The 21255-nt window shown below is 40.3% G+C and overlaps 1 protein-coding gene and 1 pseudogene across 3 annotated transcripts in view; both read right to left on the bottom strand.

Moving 5' to 3' along the window:
• kcnd3 (potassium voltage-gated channel, Shal-related subfamily, member 3) overlaps positions 1-21255 on the bottom strand; it is a 364680-nt gene that overhangs the window by 146954 nt on the left and 196471 nt on the right. The gene's annotated exons all lie outside the window — the stretch shown is intronic.
• Positions 14322-14418, bottom strand: LOC132381314 (U6 spliceosomal RNA; annotated as a pseudogene).

Genomic DNA, 21255 nt, shown 5'->3' with positions numbered 1-21255 from the left:
TAGGAGCTCAGAACATTAGTCCCACCATGCTCAACCTTTTGATTCCTGACACTGTACATGTGCAGGCTTAAAAACATCTTTTTCTATAACCACTCCACTATCTGCTCTGGTGCTCTGGTTCCCATTTCCCCTGCAAATTTAGTTTATCTAAAAAAAGATGTACTGAGATTAGAGAGGGCCCAGAGAAGATTTACAAGAATGATTCCAGAATGAAAGGCTGCTCCAAAGAAGGCTATATGAGGTAATTCTTATATATACATACTGTATATAAATGATGCACCATCAATAACTCTCTGAGACGTGAGGTGAGATATAGGCTTTTATTGGTTGGAAGAAAGAACAAGCAGCAATTGACCACCACACTACATCCTGGAGACTGAGACCAGGGCTCAATCGCCTTTATACTTGGGTCAGTGGGAGGAGCCACGGTCAGTGGGAGGAGCCACAGGAGTCGTCAGCAGGGGGGGGGGGGGCGTGTCCAGACAGGTATATGTAGTTCACCACTATAAAATAGTTGAATAAATAGTTAAAATCAAAATAAAAAAGTAGTGAGGTAGTGTTCAATGTTTCAATATCCTTTCTGAAATCGGATGGCGGGGGAAGAATCTGATCTTCCCCTTCAGGATTCAGGCATCTGTACCTCCTTTCTGATGGTAGCAATAAGAACAAGGCATAACCTGGGTGACTGGGGTACTTATTGATGGAAACTGCTTTTTTGAGACATCTCTCCTTGACGATGTCCTGGATACCACGGAGGCCAGTGATCATGATGGAGCTGACTAAGTTTACTGTCACACACACTCCAGGCTGTAATGAAGTTCCTTACTCACATGAAGCTTGGTGGAGTAAATAGTATTCGCGGTAATAATAAATAAAATAAATACAAGAATATGTGCAAAAACAAACAGAATGAAGCAAAGATTCTAGTGTCATCTACAGTAATACAAAAAGAAATATTAAAATGACGATAATGGAATAACTGAGAGGAGTAGAATTTCGAGTAATGTCCTGCACTGCTGGGAAAGGGGTATGAAAGAGGTGATTATCCATCTGAATGTAAAAAGAAAGACCTTGGATTTCTATTGTACCTTTTGCAAATCACTCCGTAATAAATGACTTACTTTTGAAATGCAGGAATCATAGTAAAAAGTTATGAAAGATCAGAAACGCAAATCGCTTTCCAACTTTCAATACAGAGAGCATGATAATCCAACTGGGACATAGTGTGTTTGACGTATGGTTTAGGGGAGGATATAATTTTTTTGATATTACTTGTCTGGTTTATTTCATCTTGATCTGTCATGTGTGACAAAACTGGTTTGTTCTTATGGATCAGAAATCTCATAGAATGGCCTAGTTATTCCCATTTGTGACTTCTGTCACCTATGAATATGTATTCATTAGTAGTAATATGTACCAATGAATCATGCCAGATGGGATTTGCTTGTCATCTATTATTATTGATAAATATGCATTCTGAAGCAGGAGGAACAGCAAAAGGGAAATGTCCACAAAGAATACAAGCTTCCATTGCCTCATTACTCTATTGCTTTTGAAGAAGAGCAATGGAATTTCTGAGCAGTTTTCTGCCCAGTTTTTAACTCTGAAACCACCTTATTTAAAATAAACCAGGCCATCTCATCAGCCTTTGCTCTTTATGGAAGTTCGTCGCATGTTAGTTGGCTGACTTTCGTGATGATCTTTACTATAGTAAGAGGGGAAGACAAAGATGTGCTGGTTCATCTGGTTGTGGCCATCTTTACATTCCTTCTCTATCTCCCCCTGCTGGTTAACCAGTGGACAGCCTCCCAAGTTACACAAATTCAATGAAGCACATGATTCATTCTCATAAGGGCAGCTCCACCAAAGTGCTACTAAGTCTGGGGAGTACTTTGGAAAAAGCTGCTGTTGAGGAAAACACTTCATAAATGCAAGATCTTGTTTGCCTACAACTTGAATTGATATACATTACAAACACACTGAGGATCATCACAGGAGCATTGGCAGACTAAGTTACATCAATTAACTTCTATCGATGTCAGGACAGATGATTAATAACTCAGTCATAGTGGAAAATTTTAAGGACAAATGGCTCTGAGAAAATTCCATACAATACAGTGATGGTGTTGGTAATGTGCTTATTATTGTCCCACATCTGAGATACAGGGAAAAACCTTGTTTTGCATGCTATCCATCCAAACAGATTATTCCTCAAAATAGTGTATTGAGGTAGTACAGAGGAAAAAGCAGTAACCGGATATAGAATATAGTATTACAGTTACAGAGAAAGTACAGGAAAGACAGTCAATTAATTTACAAGGTCCATGACGACCAAGGTTGAGAGATCAAAAGTTCACTTTTATTATACAAAAAGTTGGTTAAAGAGAATTATAACAGCAGGAAAGAAGCTGTTTGGTGCTTGGTGTTTGGTTTGGTGATGCATACTCTTAAACTTTTGTATCTTCTGCCAAGTGAGGGAGGGAGTACAAGAGAGAATGACCATATGGGAGGGAGTCTTTGATTATGTTAGCTGTTTTTCCAAAGCAATGGGAAGTGTAGAAAGAGTCAATAGAAGGGAAGATGGTTTTCATTATAGACTGGGATATGTTCACAATTCACTGCAATTTGTTGTTGCCTTGGGCAGAATGGTTAACATACCAAACTGCAATGTATCCAGATACGATGTTTTCTATGTGTATCTCAGAATCTGAATTAAAATCAGGTTTCTTCTCCCTGGCATATATCATGAAATTATTTGTTTTATGGCAACAGTACAGTGAAGTACAGTACAATATTGAGTACTGTGCAAAAGTCTTCAACGCATATATATAGCAAGAGTGCCTAAGACTTTTTCACAGTACTGAAGTAATTTTATGTATTGCACTGTACAGCTGCCACAAAAAAAAAACAAATTTCATGACATAGGTGAGTGATGATAAACCCGATTCTGACATAGGTCTCTATTATGGACTGAGAGTGGGAAGGGAAGGGAGAGGAGAATCATGGTTGGGAAAAGGGCAAGAGAGAGGGGTGGTGGTGGAAAGCACCAGCGAGACATTCTGTAGTGACCAATAAACCAATTGTTTGTAATCAAACGTGGTGTCACAGGGATGGGTGTGTCTGCACCTGCTCCACCCCCACACCAATACCCCTTCCCCGCCATCTGTCTCACCCCCACCCACCCTCCGTGGTGCTCCACCCTTGCCATTCCCAAAAATCTTTGCTCCGGGAAGATTTACAACCCCATTTTCTGCTCCACATTGACAAATACGGTACTGTGCAAAAACAGAGCAAAACTAGTGAGGTAATGTTCATGGGTTCATTGTCCACTTCAGAAGCCTGGAGTCAGACAATAAACCCATGGACATTACCTCATGATTTTTGTTCCTTTCTTGCATTACTTTTATTTTTTAAGTGAAGATGCTGCTCCTAAGACATTGAGTGGGTGTTTTCATGCTCCTGTACCTCCTCTCTGATGGTAGTAATGAGAAGAGGGCATGTCCTGGGTGGTGACAGCCCTTAATGATGGAGGATGCCTTTTTGAGGCATTGCCTTTTGAATATGATTAAGCAAGTGCCCATGATGGAGCTGGCCCCTGCTCTCCTCTATAAAAATTTGTGAGGATCAACAGGGGCATGCTGAATTTCCTTAGCCTTCTGAGGAAGAAGTGATGCTGGTGTGCTTTCTTCATCAGAGCTTCCATGTGTTTGCACCAGGACAAACTATTGGAGATAATTACACCTGGGAATTTGAAGCTCTCAACTATCTCCATCTTCACACCATTGATACATGCAGGGGCGTGTGCTTTGCCCCACATACTGTGTTTGGAAATGGAGAATCAGTAAAACAAAACCTTCTGATTTGTTCTGATTGTGGGGTTGCACATCTGCTGTAAACGGAAGGTGTTGATGCCATTCCAGGAGTGCTGCAATATCAAAGTTGTGGGCTGCACTTTGTCAGAACGAAATGCCTTCTAGCCCCTTCCCCCGCTCTCCTCAAAAAATGTTACAGAGCAGGGGTTGCCAACCTTTTTTATGTCGTGGACCCCAACCATTAACCAAGGTTGGGAACCCCTGCCATAGAGCATTTAGGTCAGAACAGCCCATTCCGTTCCCCGCTTGAGTATAGCAATGATGGCATACTTGCTGTCTGATAGCTGTGCAGCTGAGACCCCATCTGCTCTTGCTAACCATTATTTCAAAGTAAAATAGGGAGTTAACCCTTCAGTCTAGGCACCACTATTAAATCTCATCAACGTTCCTACAAACAGCCTTTATTGCATCATTGTAGGTGGGTTTGCTGTGCTCATTTGACCCCGAGGTCAATACTGGTGTTATAACATTGACTATAGAATATTTTGATTGCAGAGCAATTTGGGGTAAATAAAAGGGTGAAGAATCACAAGCAGGTTTAATGTCACTGGCATTTTTCATGTAATTTGTTAACTTTATGGCAACAGTACAATGAAATACATGATAAATAAATATAGAGATAAAAATGAATTGAAGTATATATATGTCTATTAAAGAATAAGTTAAAATAAGTATTGCCAAAAAAAAGTAGTGAGGTAGTGTTCATGGGTTCAATGTCCATTTGGAAATCAGATGGCAGAGGGGAAGAAGCTGTTCCTGTATCACTGAGTGTCTGTCTTCAGGATTCTGCACCTCCTTCCCAATGGTAACAGTGTGACGAGGGCATGTCCTTCAGTGTAAAGAAGCCATGTTATTCCCTTCTTTCCAAATATTTCAACCTATTTAAATAAATAAAGTGTGCGTCCTGGGTGGTGGGGGTATTTACTAATAGACTCCACTTGCCGCTTGGGCAACTGCTGGTCTTCCATACAAAAAAACCTGGCCCAGGCTTGCGCCTAGGAAACTTTCCAAGGCACAAATCCATAGTCTATCGAGACTAACAGAGGCCTCCTCCTCCTCCTCCTCCTCCTCCTCCTCCTCCTCCTTCCTAAGGTACTGTTCCTTTAAGATGACTTGGATACTGTGTAGGCTAGTACCCATTATGGAGCTGACTAATCTTAAAACTTTCTGCAACTCACTTTGAACTTGTGCAGTTGCCCTGAACCCGCCCACCCCATACCAGATGGTGACGCAGCCAGTCAGAATGCTCTCCATGGTACATCTGTAGAAGTTTTCAGGTGTTTTAGTTGACAAACCAAATCCCAAACTGCTAATGAAATGTAGTCACAATCTTGCCTTCTTTATGGCTGCTTCAATATGTTGCAACTAAGATAGGTCCTCAGAGAGACCGACACCCAGAAATTGCTCACTCTCTCCACCTCTGAACTCTATGAGGGTTGGTATGTGTTCCCTCTCCTTACCCTTTTTTGAAGTCTGCAATCAGCCCTTTTTCGTCTTGCTGATGTTGAAAGATGCGGTATAATCTTTCCTATTTTTCTGTCCCCTCCGCACCATAAAAGCATCTTTCCTCTTTGGTACAACTTTTCCAGCCCTTTCAATTCATTGAAATAGGTATCCCCTCTTCCTTTAGTATATCTGCTCCTTTGTGCTCAGTAGTGCTTAAATTCTTCAATTATGGAGACCAAACTGTTTACAATACCCTGGATGGGTCTAATTCTGTGCAAGTCAGATATCAGAACTCTTGTGTTGCAATTCCAGCTATCTGAAAATAAACACCAGTACAGAAAGCAATTAAAGCATTGGTTCATCGACAAAGGATAATTGAACACAGCTTTTTAAGGCATCCTGTAAATGACAATATTAAGCTTAATGCATCAACACCTCATCAAATAAACTGGATTTTGTGTCCCCTGTACTTTATGTCACCTCCATTCAAATCCCTGTATTTTGTGAGAGTGTGAAACTCTGTGAATAATCTGCTGTTGACCACACAGAGTGCTTTTGTTGATTATGAGTCACCTAAACTGCATTTGATCAAATTAGCCTGGATCATGTTGTTAATGCTTGCAAAAACAAAACACTTCTCCCGGTGCCCTCTGCTCACTCTGGCCTGTTTGAAGGGGAATTAATTCAGCTCGCTGAGCCTGATCCTACGTGAAGTGTCAGCTTGCATTGATTATCTGGAAGGGATGGTTTGGCAGCACATGAAAACAAAGTGGGCAAGTGTCTAGTGTGCCAGAAAATACTGGATCTTTTTTGGTATTCCGTGCTATTCTGATGTTCCTGGTGTCGGATTATTTGTCATTTGCATATCTAGAGTGCTCTGCACAACACCAGCAGGTAACAGGACTACACGTTAGTTCAATTAACAGTTTAATTAATTTAATTATTTGTAACTTTAAAAAGCAGCAGTGTGGAATTTAACCACATTTAAATTTAATCATTTGGAATTTAATCATGTATCTTTCTCAACACTGCATGATTCCAGAAATGAAAGGGTTAATGTATAAGGAGCGTTGGATGGCTCTGGGCCTATACTTGCTGGAGTTTATAAGAATGAGGGGGATCTTATTGAAACTATCAAGTATCAAAAGGGTTGGATACAGTGGATGTAGGGAAGATGTTTCTTATAGTGGGTGAATTTCGTAGCAGAGGACACAGCCTCAGAATATAGGGATGTCCATTTAGAACAGAGATGAGGAGAAATTTCTTCAGAATGAAGATAGTGAATCTGCGGAATTTATCACCACAGGTGGATGTGGAGGCCAAGTCATTGAGCATATTTAATTGGAGGTTGATATGTTCTTGAATAGTCAGGGTGTCAAAGGTTACGGAGAGAAGACAGGATAATGAGGTTGAGAGGAATAATAAATCAGCCATAGTGGAATGACAGAGCAGACTTGATGGGCTGAATGGCCTAATTCCACTCTATGTCTTATGATAGGGACCAAGAGACAACAGAGGACAGTACAACTCAGTATCCCTAACCATACTACTTAGGAATGTGGGAGGAAACCAGAGCACTCAGAGGAAACCCAGATGGTCACAGGAAGGATGGACAAACTACTCACAGGCAGCAGTGAGAATTGAACCCCAGTCAGTGGTTGCTGGCACAGTAATAACTTTGCTAACGTGTCTCTCCATAAGGGCAGGACCTGCTGATCTTTTACATCTCATGATTCTTTCGAAGTTCAAAGTAAACTTATCAAAGTATATGTCACCATATACCACCCTAAGATTTGTTGTTGTAATCTGAATGCTTGCAAGAAATAGAAGTATAATAGAATCAATGAAAAACTACACACAAAGACTGATAAATTACGAAGGTGCAAAAGAAGACAAACTGTGCAGATACAAAAGAAAACTAATAATTAATAAGTAAATAAAATTGCGAACATGTGTTGTAGAGACCTTGAAAATGAGTCCACAGGTTATGAAATCTGTTCAGTGTTGAGGTGAGTGAAGTTTAGAATGATAATACAAATACAATGAGACATATGAGGGGTGATTGATAAGTTTGTGGTCTAAGGTAGAAGGAGATGAGTTATTAACTTCAAACTTTCTGCATTTTCACTCAAACAGTTGAACTGCACGTGTATGTAATGAGAGCAGTATAACTCATCTCCTTCTATGCAGTCCATGAACTTATTAATCGCCCCTGCTGTGGACCACCTGGCGGTCCAAGATGCTCTCGTTACATGGGTGTGCAGTTCAACTCTGAGTGTTAATGCAGAAAGTTTGAAGTTACTAACTCATCTCCTTCTACCTTAGTCCACGAACTTATCAAATCACCCCTGCTGTGAACCACTTCGACAAAGAAGGGATCCGTATGCTCCACGACCACTGGACTAAGTGTGTACATGTAGGAGGGGACTATGTTGAAAAATAAATGTGCTCGGTTTTCTAAAATTGACCTCCTTCTACCTTAGTCCACGAATTTATCAATCACCCCTTGTATAACTGGACAGACGGGATAGGCTGAGAATCCTATAAAAGACTAGGCTAAGGGGTGACTTATTTAAGAATGAGGCTGTTAGAACTTGCAGTAATATAGTGGGGTGCATATAGAGAGTATTTAATGGAAGCACAAAGTTAGGGAACTGAACTTTGGACTGGTGAATAATAAATTCAATTGAGATTAGCAAATAGAGTTCTGGACCAGTGATCCAGAAACATAAGTTTCAATCTCACAATGGCAGTCAAGGCATTTAAATTCAACTAATTAAGTGAAGTTAGAATTGTAGCTCTTCTTAGTAATGTTTAACTATGAAACAACAAAATTATTCTCAATCTCCAGATTCCAGCATCTGCAATCACTTGTGTCTCCATTACTAAACTCAGCTGGTTTACTTGTGACAGGTCCTGACTGAATACAGCTCCTCTCCTCCAGTGTGGGTGATTTTTAACTTCATTATCAGTTCAGAGGCAATTAGGGGTCATCAATAAAATCCTGCTTTGCCTATGAAAGAGTAGATAAGAAAATTAAGGAAATTGGGAGAAATCTTTTCACCCTGAGTGTGGTTAGAAGGTCAAATTGACAACCATATTGGCCTGAAATGTTAATTTACTTTCTCTCTCCTAGCTTGTTGAACTTTTCTGGTAGTTTTGGTTTTTATATCACAAGTAAAGAATTCATATGAGAAAGATAAAGAGAAGAATACACCAACAGGGTAGAAATGGAAAAGCGAACAAAGGCTTGTACAGAAATGAAAGTCAACATCAATCATCTGGGTAAATGGATTTAAATCTAATGCAATGTCTTGGTCATTCCCTTAACCAAAACTACCAAGACAAATTGCCCGCCTACCTGAATTTTGCTTCACAAATACTGGTATTGCATAGAAGTTGTGGTGAATAGCAACATAACAAAACGTTCTTCAAATTTTGTCGTTCACTGAATGAAATAAGCTGGTGTACAAGTGACACTACATTGTGATCATGCAACTTCAAGGCGTCAGTGATATCTGAAACATAAACACAAGAGATTCTGCAGGTGCTGGAAATCCAGAGTGACACACATAAAATGCTGTGGGAACTCAGCAGGTTAGGCAGCATATGTAGAGAGAAATAAACCATCAACATTTTGAGCTGAGACCCTTCATAAGTCTTGACGAATGGTCTTGGCCCAAAACGTTCACTGTTTATTCCTCTCCATGGATGTTTATTCCTCTCTCTGACCTGTTGGGTTTCTCCAGCATTTTGTATGTGTCAGTAATATTAACCTGTACTTGCATCACTCCTGCTACTACAGGCATTTCTCCTTCATATTCCAGTGTTCTATCATTTCCATGCACGTTTTCCAAATTATTGACATATTTTATAATGTTGGTCTCTTCTCTTCTTTACTGGTATCCATAATGGTATTACATGTTCTTTCTGTCTGATATTAATCACCCACCTGCCTCCCACACTTGTTTGCTCTTCAGATCTTCTACTAGTCTCTACAACTTCTCTCCACTTTCCATCTCCCACACTGTTAACTATTAACGCAATTACTAGTAGCTTTACCACATTATAATAAAGGAACAAACCCTCCCTATAGGTTTTAGCCTGGAACTCACTCTTGACCAGGGGCTCCCAACCCTTTTTATGCCATGGACCCCTACCAACTGAGTGATCCATGGACCCAGGTTGGGAACCCCTGAGTAATCACCATTGTGTACATAAATATCTCCATCTCTAAGAACTGCATGTGCTCATTTGCCAAGTATAAAATGTGGAACAACACAACACAGGAGCAGGCATTTTGGTCCATCATGCCCCTGCTGAACACAAAGTCAAATTCAATTAAATCTTTCCTCTCTGCACACTATTCATATTCCACCATGTGTTTATCTAAAAGCATTGAATATAGAACATTATAGCACAGTACAGGCTCTTCTATCCTCAATATCGTGACAAACATTAAACCTACTCGAAGATCAATCTAACCCTTCACTCCCACAGAACCCTCCATTTTCCTATCATCCATGGGCATATCTAAGAGTCTCTTAAATGTCCCTAATGTATCTGCCTCTCCCAGCACCCTGGTCAGCATATTCCATGGACTTGCCACTCTCTGTAAAAAAAAAAATTACCTTTGATATTCCCCCTATATATTCCTCCAATAACTCCCCCTTATATTCCTCCAATAACCTTAAAATTATGCCTCCTGGTATTAGTGATTGCAGTCCTGGCAAATAGTCTCTAGCTGTCTACCTGATTTATGCCTCTTATCACCTTGAACAAGTTGATTCTCATCCTTTTTTACTCCAAAGAGAAAAGCCCTTGCTCGTTCAACCTATCCTCATAAGACCTGCTCTCCAATCCAGGCAATATTCTTGCAACACACTCAAAGTGCTGCAGGAACTCAGCAGGTCATTTCTTTGGAAATGAATAAACAAGTCGTTGTTTCAGGCTGAGACCCTTCATCAGGACTGGAAAGGAAGGGGGAAAAATAAAAAGGCGGGGAGAGGAGAAGGAGGATAGCTGGAAGGTGACAGGTGAAGCCAGGTGGGTGGGAAAGGTAAAGATCTGGAGAGGAAGGAATCTGATAGGAGATGAGAGTGGACCATAGGAGAAAGGAAAGGTGAGAGGACCCAGGAGGAAGTGATCGACAGGTGACCAGAGTTAAGAGACCGGAATAGGGAATAGAAGAAGAGGGGAGGGGTAACATTCTGGTAAATATTCTCAGAACCATTTTTAAGCTTCCATATCATTCCTATACTAAGGCAACCAGAACTGAACACAATATTTCAATTGTGGTCCAAATGCAACACAGAGCTGCAATATTACTTCACAGCTCATGAAATCAAACCCTGACCAGTGAAGGGCAAAAATGTCACGCACCTTCTTATCAACCCTATCTTAACAAACCTATCAATTTGCATGGCAAATTTGAAGGATCTGTGTGCGTGGACCAAAGGTCCCTCTGTTCCTCGACACTGCTATTAACCCTGCATTCCACTCTCGAACTCAACCTTCCAAAGTGAATCACTTCACCCTTTACCAGGTTGAACTCCATCTGCCACTTCCCAGCCCAGCTCTGTATCCCGTCAATGTCCTGCTGTAACCTACAGCTACCAGCAACCTTCTACACTGTCCCCAACACCACATACCTTCATGTCATTGGCCTCTTAAATGCTGCTATTGTATCTGTCATATCAAGTACATTGAAGGCTGAAGGATACATTTCTTTTGACATGACAGGAAGGAGAGAATATGGCAAATTGTATACTGGCACAACATCTACTATGATCTTATCAAACAGCAGAGGAGGTCTGAAGAGCTTCTCATTCTTTGTTTTTGATTAGAACCTTGCTTCTGGGTATTTATTCTTCCATATAAAATCATGCAAATCTTTTGGTTAGATTCCATTCTGTAATTTATTTGTGAGTTTGCAAAATTACATTTGTTAAGCCCATCTTCAGTTAGATTCCAACCTGTAAATAACTCCCAGACCTCCTGAATTCCTCAATTAGCTTCTAGCTCAGAACCCCTTGGTATCTGTGAATCAACAAAAAAGTGCAGATGCTGAAAGTCACTACTTTTTATCGAAAATAGTGGAAGCACTCAGCAGGTGTGGTAAGAGAAGCAGTTAATAGTTCAGATCTTTGTCGGAACTGGGAGGGAGAGAACAAGTTAGTTTTCAGTAGGTGAAAAGGTCATGGAGGCCTGAGTAGAAAAAAAGGGACTATACTTGGTATCAGTATTCTAAATTTTTATCTTCCTCATTTAGATTAACCAACCAACAATTCATCTCCAAGTGTCTTATGTGTTAAAAATAAATCAACTAAGGTCTTCGATTAGATCCCATTCTCTAATTCACTCTTGTATATCTATTCCCAAATATATCAAGCTTTTGATTACTTTTTGCAGCTCACTTCCAAGTCTCCATCATATTACATTCATTTGCAGAATAAAACTATAAATTTTGTGATGCTTTTCCTCTCTGCCTTGTCCTACACCTCAATACAAGGTGGATCAGATTTGACCTTATTGACCTTCTTTTCTGTTAGTTGTGTCCTCTTACTGCCCTTACTTTTTAATTGCAATTTATATTTAACCTTGAGCTACTGGTCCATAAATTAATTAAACATTACTGCTCAGATGGGTGATAGTCCAATATCGCACTAGATGAAACTATAATACATACTTGCTAACATTAATCACATGTCTGTTGGATTTACTCAATGATGCAGTACAGATTGAGGCCATTCAGCCCATTGTGACAAGGATAGATCTGACTGAGCTATTCAATGAGTCTTACTTCCCCACTCTGTTCTAACAATTCTGTACATTTTCATTTTCAGATAATTCCCTTATGAAAATTATTATTGGATCTGCTCCACATCCTCACAATTCAGTGTGCTAAAAAAGCTTCTCTGAGTTGCCTCTAGTCCTTCTGCCAATCACCTTCAATCTGATCTTCAGAAATAACTCTTTTTCTTGTATCATACATAACAGCTGTCTGGCTCCTGGTACTGCAGAGCCCAACAGCTCTGGAATTCCCTCTCTACAGATTCCCACCTCTCTTCCTTCAAAACCTAGCTCTTTCTCCAACTTCTTTGTCATCTGTTCTTTTGCCTCCGTCTGTAGCTCAAGGTCTGATTTTTGCTTGTTAAAGCTCTAAGGACGTATCTTGGGACTCTAAAAGGCACTATTTAAATAAACGTTGTTGTAGTTTTATACCAAGCATGTAGCTTATGTACCCAAAACAATGAAACACAGAGAATCAAAATAAATTATTCTAACACAGGTTGCGCTGCTTCGCAGTGTTGAGTTCATGCGCGAGGGGTTTAAAAACACCAAGCACATTTTCTAACATCTATCCCGTCACTAGTACTTATAATGTGCAAATTACTTTTGCCAACAACCATTTTGATCTGGACAAAAAGCAGCATAATTATACATCATTAATAGCTGCACATAAACAATTAATAAACTGGGATTAGTAAGTAACCATTATTAGTGTTTCTGAGCCATACACTGCATTAATAACATCTTTGCTTTACCAGCTACACTTAGAGGTCAAAAATAGCTCATTTTTGTAAAACTGTACCACTTTCAATTGAATGGAACAGAAGATGAAATAGAAACAAAATGAGTCCTTCCAGCCTTTTAAACATTCTACCATTCAATTAGATCTTAGCTCATCCCATTTACTCATTTTAGTTCCATAACAGCCTAATCTAACTAGAGCATTTATAACCTGTGTTTCATGATTTAATGATCCTCAACAGTATTTTCTTTGGAAGATCTGGTCATCATAATAATACTGTTTGTGGGGACTTATTGTGCAAATATTGATTGGTCAATGACTTATTTTACACTTTCAAAGTACTTCAACAGCTGTAAAGTACTTATAATTGATATGTGAACATAAAATACATTACTTACTTACGTACTGCTCATTATGCCAGTAAAGATCTCCATACTGTCTGCCTGTACCATTGCACACAGATATAAAAGGGTTCTTCACTGCTGTTTCCACACAATTCATCTTTGACCAGTCAGGATTGTCTGCCCTGAGCTGAACCCCAAACCTGGAAGACCAGTGGATCACTGTTAATCTGGCCTCTACCCTTTGACCTGTTTGGTATGAGTGAACCCACCAAGAGTCAAAGCATAAGGCCCTGACTCTAGCCACAAGCCTCCAAACCTCATGACAAGGTTATCTCAACAGATATCTCACTCTTTCTTAAGGATACTAAATCAATCCAGAATCATTTGCTATTTTTTGGAAGTTCATTCATTGATTCTTTTGTACATGGACAAACAATGCTTAAAGTTACAGATCATTCCTTCTCTTATTTGTTCAATCCTTTCAAAGAGATGATTAACACAGTGTCAACTCCTGATGAGAAATCAAACAGCCTGCCTCCAATTCCACCCTCTGCAAACTCTGTCTAACTCACACTTTGCCCCATGTTAGCTCCCCACCAACAGGTGAGTCAGATAGTCATGCAAGTCCTCGGTCCAAAACGTTGACTCTTTATGAATTTCTATAGATGCTGCCTCACTTGCTGAGTTCCTCCTGTATTTTGTGTGCTTTGCTTGTAATTATGCAAGCAACGGCATCACTTAATCTAATCTTAAATTTCTCCTATGTTGCATGTTCCTAAACATAGAAAACATAGAAAATAGGTGCAGGAGTAGGCCATTCGGCCCTTTGAGCCTGCACTGCCATTCAGTATGATCATGGCTGATCATCCAACTCAGAACCCTGTACCTGCTTTCTCTCCAAACCCCCTGATCCCTTTAGCCACAAGGGCCATATCTAAAATAACATGTGAGGTTAAATACTGACTGAGTTAATGGCCCACAAGTCCAATTACACTTAGTTGACCAATTAACCTATTATACTGTACATATTTGGAATGTGGGAGGAAACCAGAGCACCTAGAGGAACCCACACAGTCTTGGGGGAACATACAAATTCCTCACAAACAGTGGCGGGAGTTGAACCCAAAATATTTAGAGCACTTCTCATATTTGCATGCACAGGGGGCCATGCTAATCTTCTCTGTATCATTTCAATTTTAGGATATGCGTTGCTGTAGTGAGCATATATTGTAGTTTATACATTATCTTGGATATTGAAAATGATGTATTATAATTTATATGTCATACCTTAAGATGTCTGCTTCACTGTAACTTTGTACAGTATGATATATTCATCCTCAATAGGGAGATCAACTGTAATTTTGCAGATTATTATTAAGAAGATGCTAATCCATTCAGAAACAAAACAAATACTAGTTTCATAAGACTGTCATTGGGCTCTCAGCTCCATGGCCTCTTTTATAAGATAGCTCCCTGGCATGAATTGCTGATTTTTTTTTAAAGACCAGTGATTAATGGTTCTCCTTTTGTGTGACATTTGCAGCTAGAGACACACGTTGCATCTGCCCTCCAGTGTCTCCAACAAAAGTCTGTCCCCTGCCACGATTTGGCCTTTCCCTGCACAGCAAGTCACGCCATGGGGAATAACAAGACTGGTTATTTGTAGCACTGGAGCTGAGAACTTGTCAGTGGGTTGCTAGTAAGGAAGAGGGAGGGTTTCAGAGGTGTGGGTGCTTTCAGTAATAACCTGCTCATTTTCCAGCCCTCCCTTCCTCCATCCACACAACGCAAATATTCTCCATCGTTTTCCCATATCCCGGTGCTTAGTGAATTCCTCCTGGCTCTATTCCACTGGGATTGACTCATTTTCTAGAACCTTGTGGGCTATCTCTTACAATTGGTTGTTTAGTCCCATTGGGAGCAGCTGTGGGAGATGGAAATATAGGGTTGATTCTCCAAATAATGTTCCTTTGGACCTGCATTCAGAATGCAGGATTGATAAATTCACACTAATTTGCGATCTCCTATCTACTTCAGTAATCTTTCTCTTGTGCCATAGAAGACGTTACTGAGCTCACAAACCTGTGGTAATAAATTTGCCCCTCTGATGGCCTTTAGCTGCCTAGTACCAAGATTCTCAGATCAACTCTCTGAACTTCATGCGCCCCACTGCTTTCGTAAAATACTCCTTAGAATCTTCCCCTTCACAGTAGCAGCTACAAGGGTCAGTATCAAGCTTTGCCTTGATAATTCTCCTGTGAAATAGCTTTGGGACCTTCCACAGTGTAGCAACTGAGTAAAACACAGCAACAGCTGTAAGATTGGGGTTCAATTACTGCACCTGCCCCTAAGGAGCTTGTCCATTCTCCCTGTGACAGTTTGGGTTTCTTCTGGGTGCCTGGGTTTCCTGCCACATTGCGAAGACGTAGGGGTTGGTGTTAGAATGTTATTGGCATGCTATGTTAGATAGATAGATAGATACTTTATTGATCCCAAAGGAAATTACAGTGTCGCAGCAGCATTACATTAACATTTTAGCAGTGAAAGAGTGACAGCATTTGCAGGCTGCCCTAGCACAGTCCTCACTGATTTGATTTGATGCAAACTACACATTTCACTGCATGTTTCAATATACATGTGACAAATAAAACTAATCATTATCTTTATAAAAAGAGAAGCCACAGAAAATGGAAACGGTAGGAAGCAGAGTTAAAATCTTGAGAACCTGAGAGGTTAAGTAGAAAGTTCTTACACTCTTTAAATCTGGCATGTGCCATTTGAAAAATTGGAAGGACTGCATTCAATAATACTTTTCAAAAAGAAATAAGATAATTGCTTGGTGGAGAAAAATCGGCAGGGCATTTGGTATTAATTAAACAGGTTTTTTTTCTCCAAGGTGATGGTCTAAATGGTCTCATTCTTTGCTGTACCATAGAATAATTCTGGATAAAATATCAAAAGACATTATGTATATATGAATAACACATGGCCTTCATCAGGTCTTGCCACGAGATGTCAGCGGTTCATTCCTTTCCACACAGACTGCCTGACCTGCTGAGTTCCTCCAGCAAAACCTCCGGATTTCCAGCATCTGCAGAGTCTCTGTATACCTGACTTGCTGCAATTGTTCACACCAGAGTTATGTTCTGCAGTAGCTAGCTTGGACTGCTGATAATACAGAAGAAGTTGGCATACTCCATAATCCTCACATTGGTTGAACTGAATTCAAGGGCATTAATCCTCAAGTGACATCACTGCTGGATGAACACCAGTCACTTGACTGAGAGAAATGGGGCAGGTTAATTTACAGGATTACTTATGGAGTAACAAATCATTGTTGGCAACATTAACAAGATCATTGCTACGTTCTCAAGACACCCACTCCATGGACTGCACTAAACTTAACCTTCTGACAGGGTTAGTGCACTATACAGTAATTATTGTTCTATAAGGTAGTGTACTTCCTTTCTTTATCACCAACATTTTTGAAAACTATGCTCACTGTTTTTAATCCACGGCCAGCCCTCCTAGTTCAGTGGTGTCTCTCACACCATGGGTGAACTGGTCACACTTCTGCATGTAGCTGGAGGTTGTGGATTTAAGTCTCACTCAAGCCAGGCAACTATGAAACTCTAAGCTGGTACACCCAAAGCAGCACTTAGGGAATGTGGTTTTGACAGAGCTGAGGAGTTCTTCACAGTGACCTAGCTAGTTCTTATCTTTACCTTTACAATGAAAAGTAAGTTATCTGGACATTTCCTCTTCACTGTAGAAGGGGAGGCACAGGAGGCTACAAGTGCAGCAATCCAGAAGCTGGGTTAGGCCACTTTTATGGAGGGAAATGGACAGTTGATGATTGAGGTCACGATCCTTCAACTGGACAGGTCTTAACTGAAATATGGCTTTCTGAGTCCCTCTAGCATCTTTCAGTCATTGAACTACCTGTGGGAGTTTATTGCGTCAAATTGGCTTTTGTGCTTCCCACGTTACAACAGTAACTGCTCATGGACCTTAGGGAAAACGCCTTGATTTTCTTAATTAACATTTGGTTTTGCAAAAACTTAAACTAGAAAATCACAACTTCTGAAAATGTGACTGAGATGCCTTCAAATAAGCATCCCCTTGTTGCTCCAACTCAAAGATCCATGCTGCTTGAACCTGACAGAATTATTCATGTCTATCCTAAGGCAATCTGTGATCTGAAATGTTACAAGAAAAAGCTGTGGAATTTCATCTGGTTTATCTCAGAAAAAAAGTTTTATGACTTCGTCAGGAAAGTACTCAGTCATTTTAAAGGTACATTGGATTTGGTTATACAAGGGGTGATTGACAAGTTCGTGGCCTAATGTAGAAGGAGTCAATTTTAGAAAATCCAGCACATTTAATTTTCCTACATTTACACACTTAGTCCAGCGGTCGTGAAGCATACGGATCCCTTCATTATAGAAGTCGGCGTCTTGGATCTCCAGAAGTGGTCCACAGCATGGGGTGATTGATAAGTTTGTGCCCTATGGTAGGAGATGAGTTATTAACTTCAAACTTTCTGCATTTTCACTTAAAGGGTTGAAATGCACGTGCATGTAACGAGAGCTGTATAACTCATCTCCTTCTACCTTAGGCCACAAACTTATCATTCACCCCTGTCGTGGACCACTTCTACAAAGAAGGGATCCGTATGCTCCACGACCAGTGGAATAAGTGTGTACATGTAGGAGAGGACTATGTTGAAAAATAAATGTGCTAGGTTTTCTAAAACTGACTTCTTCTACCTTAGGCCACGAACTTATCAATCACCCCTCGTACATTGTTAGCATCTTCATAACAATCCATCTAATTTGTTCCCAAATAAGTTCAAAAAGCCATCCTGGTTTGGGGTTAGAGATCTGAGATGACCAATGGATAATTAGTTTTCCTGTGTCTACTGTGAGTTAAGGAAACTGAGCAAAGAGTATCCCTTCTAGGTACTGAAAACAAGATTTCTGTGGCTATTGAAAGTATGCTCGTTGTTTGTTTAATGGCTATCATGCTACATCCCAGTATTTTACAAAGTGAGGTAAAGAAAGCAGTTCCTATAAGCAGAAATGAGATTCAGACCAGGTACACAATCTTTATCAGTAATATTGATTAAGAGATTGGCATTGTGCACATAACCAGACTTTCTCTCCTCTTCTAATCCCCTTTACTGCCTTGAAACACCTTTCTTTCTCAGTTCCTCCATCTCTATTGCAATCAGATGATGGTTAATCTCTCATTCAAATTCAGCTGTCAGGCTCCTGAACTGGAATGGGTAACTTCACTCACCACAACCTATAGATTCACATTTAAGGACTTCTTACAACTCATGTTCTCAGTATTATTATCATCATTTCCACAATTTATCTTCTTTTGCACTTTGATTGGTTTTCAGTCTTCGTTCATGTATAATTCTTCATAAAATCTACTGTTTTTTATTTTCCTGTAAATGCCTGCAAGAAAATGAATCTCAACGTTATTAGGGAAGTGGTGAGCATTACTTCAAGAACAAGCACCAATCCAATAGGTGGTCAAGAGGTTTTAAAAGCCCTCTGTTCCTTCATTCAAACCTCTACCCTGTTAAGAATACCCTCACTCAGGCCAGAACCATAATGTCTAGGGAATATATGAGATGTGGGTTGGCCAGAGAATAAATTTTACTTTAACTTTCACTTAGACTTGATTCATTTCAGAACAAGACCCTGATGAAGGGTCTTGGGCTGAAATGTCAACTGTTCATTCCTCTCCACAGACGCTGCCTCACTTGTGGATCTCCTCCAGCATTTTGTATGTGATCATGGATTTCCAGCACCTGTAGAATCTCTTGTGTTTGACGTTGTTTCCTATCTCTTTTCAGTCTTAACTCATAAAAAATAATCACCTTTGTATTTGAACTGATCATCATCTGAGGCATATATTTGTCTTTTAAGTACAGTGTCCATGCCAATGTGAAGCAATACCAGAGCTGTGTTCTGTCCACACTCTTATACGGGTCAAAGAGTGACCTTGCCAAGCTGTCACAACATGAGCCTCTAGAAGATCCTCCTTATTTTCTGGCCAAGAAAGATCTCCAACCATGCCCTGCTCCCTCAGTGTCATCAAGAGGATATAGCCACAATCATCATGAGGAAACATTGGAGATGGATTAAGAATGTGATGAGAAGCAAGGCCAGCTCTATCATCAAGACAGTAGTTCCTTGGACTCCTGAATCAAACGTGGGAGACCAAGGACAACTTGGTGCCGTACTGTAGAGGCAGAAATGAGGGCCCTGAACCACACCTGGGGAACAATAGGGAAGATGACCAGGGACAGAATGAGTTGGAGGACCCTCATTGCTGCTCTAAACCCTAGCGGCATAACGGGCAGTAAGTACCCGCAATGGAAGACAAACTGCTTCCCGGATTCCTTCACATTTAAATTAAGATTAGATTCCCTCGGTCTCACTTTCGCTAGCTGGAGAAATAGATCCACATAAACTATGTGACACTGACACTCATTTTCTTCGCTGATGCAAGTGCCTCAGAAGATCACTGGGAGAGGGAGAACGTTGAGGAGGGTGGAGTTTGAAATACGGGAGTGTATAAGATGATGGATGGAGGGAGATCAGGTGATGGAACTGTGAAGGAGGAACTAGGCAAGAAGGAAGAGAGAGATAGTGTGTGTGTGAGAGTGAGAGGGAGAGGAGGGGGAGGGGGAGGGGGAGAGGGAGAGGGAAGTATTCATGGCCAGACATCCTTTGTCTCTGTGGAAGCAAATCAGTCTCTTTCCCAAGGGGTCTGCTCAAGAAAAGAGTGGGCAGTGGCAGATTTCAGATTATATTCAGATCCTATCCTTGAAGTGAATAAACATTGTAATTAGTGATCTAATTATTAGCTTTATTTGACACATTTACATTGAAATGCATCGATTGTGTCAAAGACCAACACAGCCTGAATATGTACTGGGGGCACCCCACAAGTGTCACCATGCTACTGGCGTGAATATTGTATACCCACAACTTCTTAACTCTAACCTGCAAATCTTTGGAATGCAGGAGGAAACTAGCACCCGGAGGAAAGCCATGTGGTCATAGGGAGAACATGCAAATTCCTCACAGAGAGTGACTGAACCCTGACTTGCAAACAAGCTGGATGAACTCAGCAGGTCAGTCAGCATCCGTTGAAATGAGCAGTCAACGTTTCGGGCCGAGACCCTTCGTTAGGACTGAACCCTGACTGCTCACATAGTAATAGCATTACATTAACCGCCACGCTACCAACTGCCCTAATCTAATCATTTTTAATTACTTGTTCAGAAAATTACATACAGTGACCAAATTGCCAATTTATGCTCCCAGACAGCAATAAGTACTTCAAGGTTGGAAAATCATCTTCTTTAGGTTGAACTATTTGGAAAGAAGGGAAAAACATGCCCTCTTCACACTGAAGGCTTGCCCTCATCACACTGTTACCATTAGGAAGGAGGTACAGAAGTCCAAAGGCACACACTCAACGATTCAGGAACAGCTTCTTCCCTTCCTCTGCCATCCGATTTCTGAATGGACATTGAAACTCATGAATACTACCATCACTATTTTTTATTTCTTTTTTTGCACTAATTTTAACTTTACCATTTAATAGATATATACTTACTGTAATTCAGTTTTTTTCTCTATATTTGTGCATTTCATTGTACTGCTGTTGTAAAGTTCACAAATCTCACAACATATGCCAGCAATCTGAAACCTGATTCTGAATTTACAGTTCTAGGCATTTAAAAGCATTTCACACACAAGGAATAATGCTCTAAGTATTGTAGTTATTTTACCGACAATTTTATAACAGCAAATGATCACGTTTAGGAAAGGAGACAGCTGAGCTGCTAATTTGGTTTAGTGACATTTGTTGAGGGGGAGGGGGTTAAATATTGGCCAAGAGATTGGTAGAAATGGTCTGTTTTACTAACAGTACAGGAGGATTTGTTTTTGTCCAGTGGACTAGCCTCTGGTGTTGTGACTTAATGCCTTATCACAGTCCATTATTGCACAATCGATAAGTAATTTCACTC

The sequence above is a fragment of the Hypanus sabinus genome, chromosome 25 (assembly GCF_030144855.1).
Source record: "Hypanus sabinus isolate sHypSab1 chromosome 25, sHypSab1.hap1, whole genome shotgun sequence".
NCBI lineage: Eukaryota > Metazoa > Chordata > Chondrichthyes > Myliobatiformes > Dasyatidae > Hypanus > Hypanus sabinus.
The sequence above is the reverse complement of the archived record's forward strand: the minus strand, read 5'-3'. Positions and strand labels throughout refer to the sequence as shown.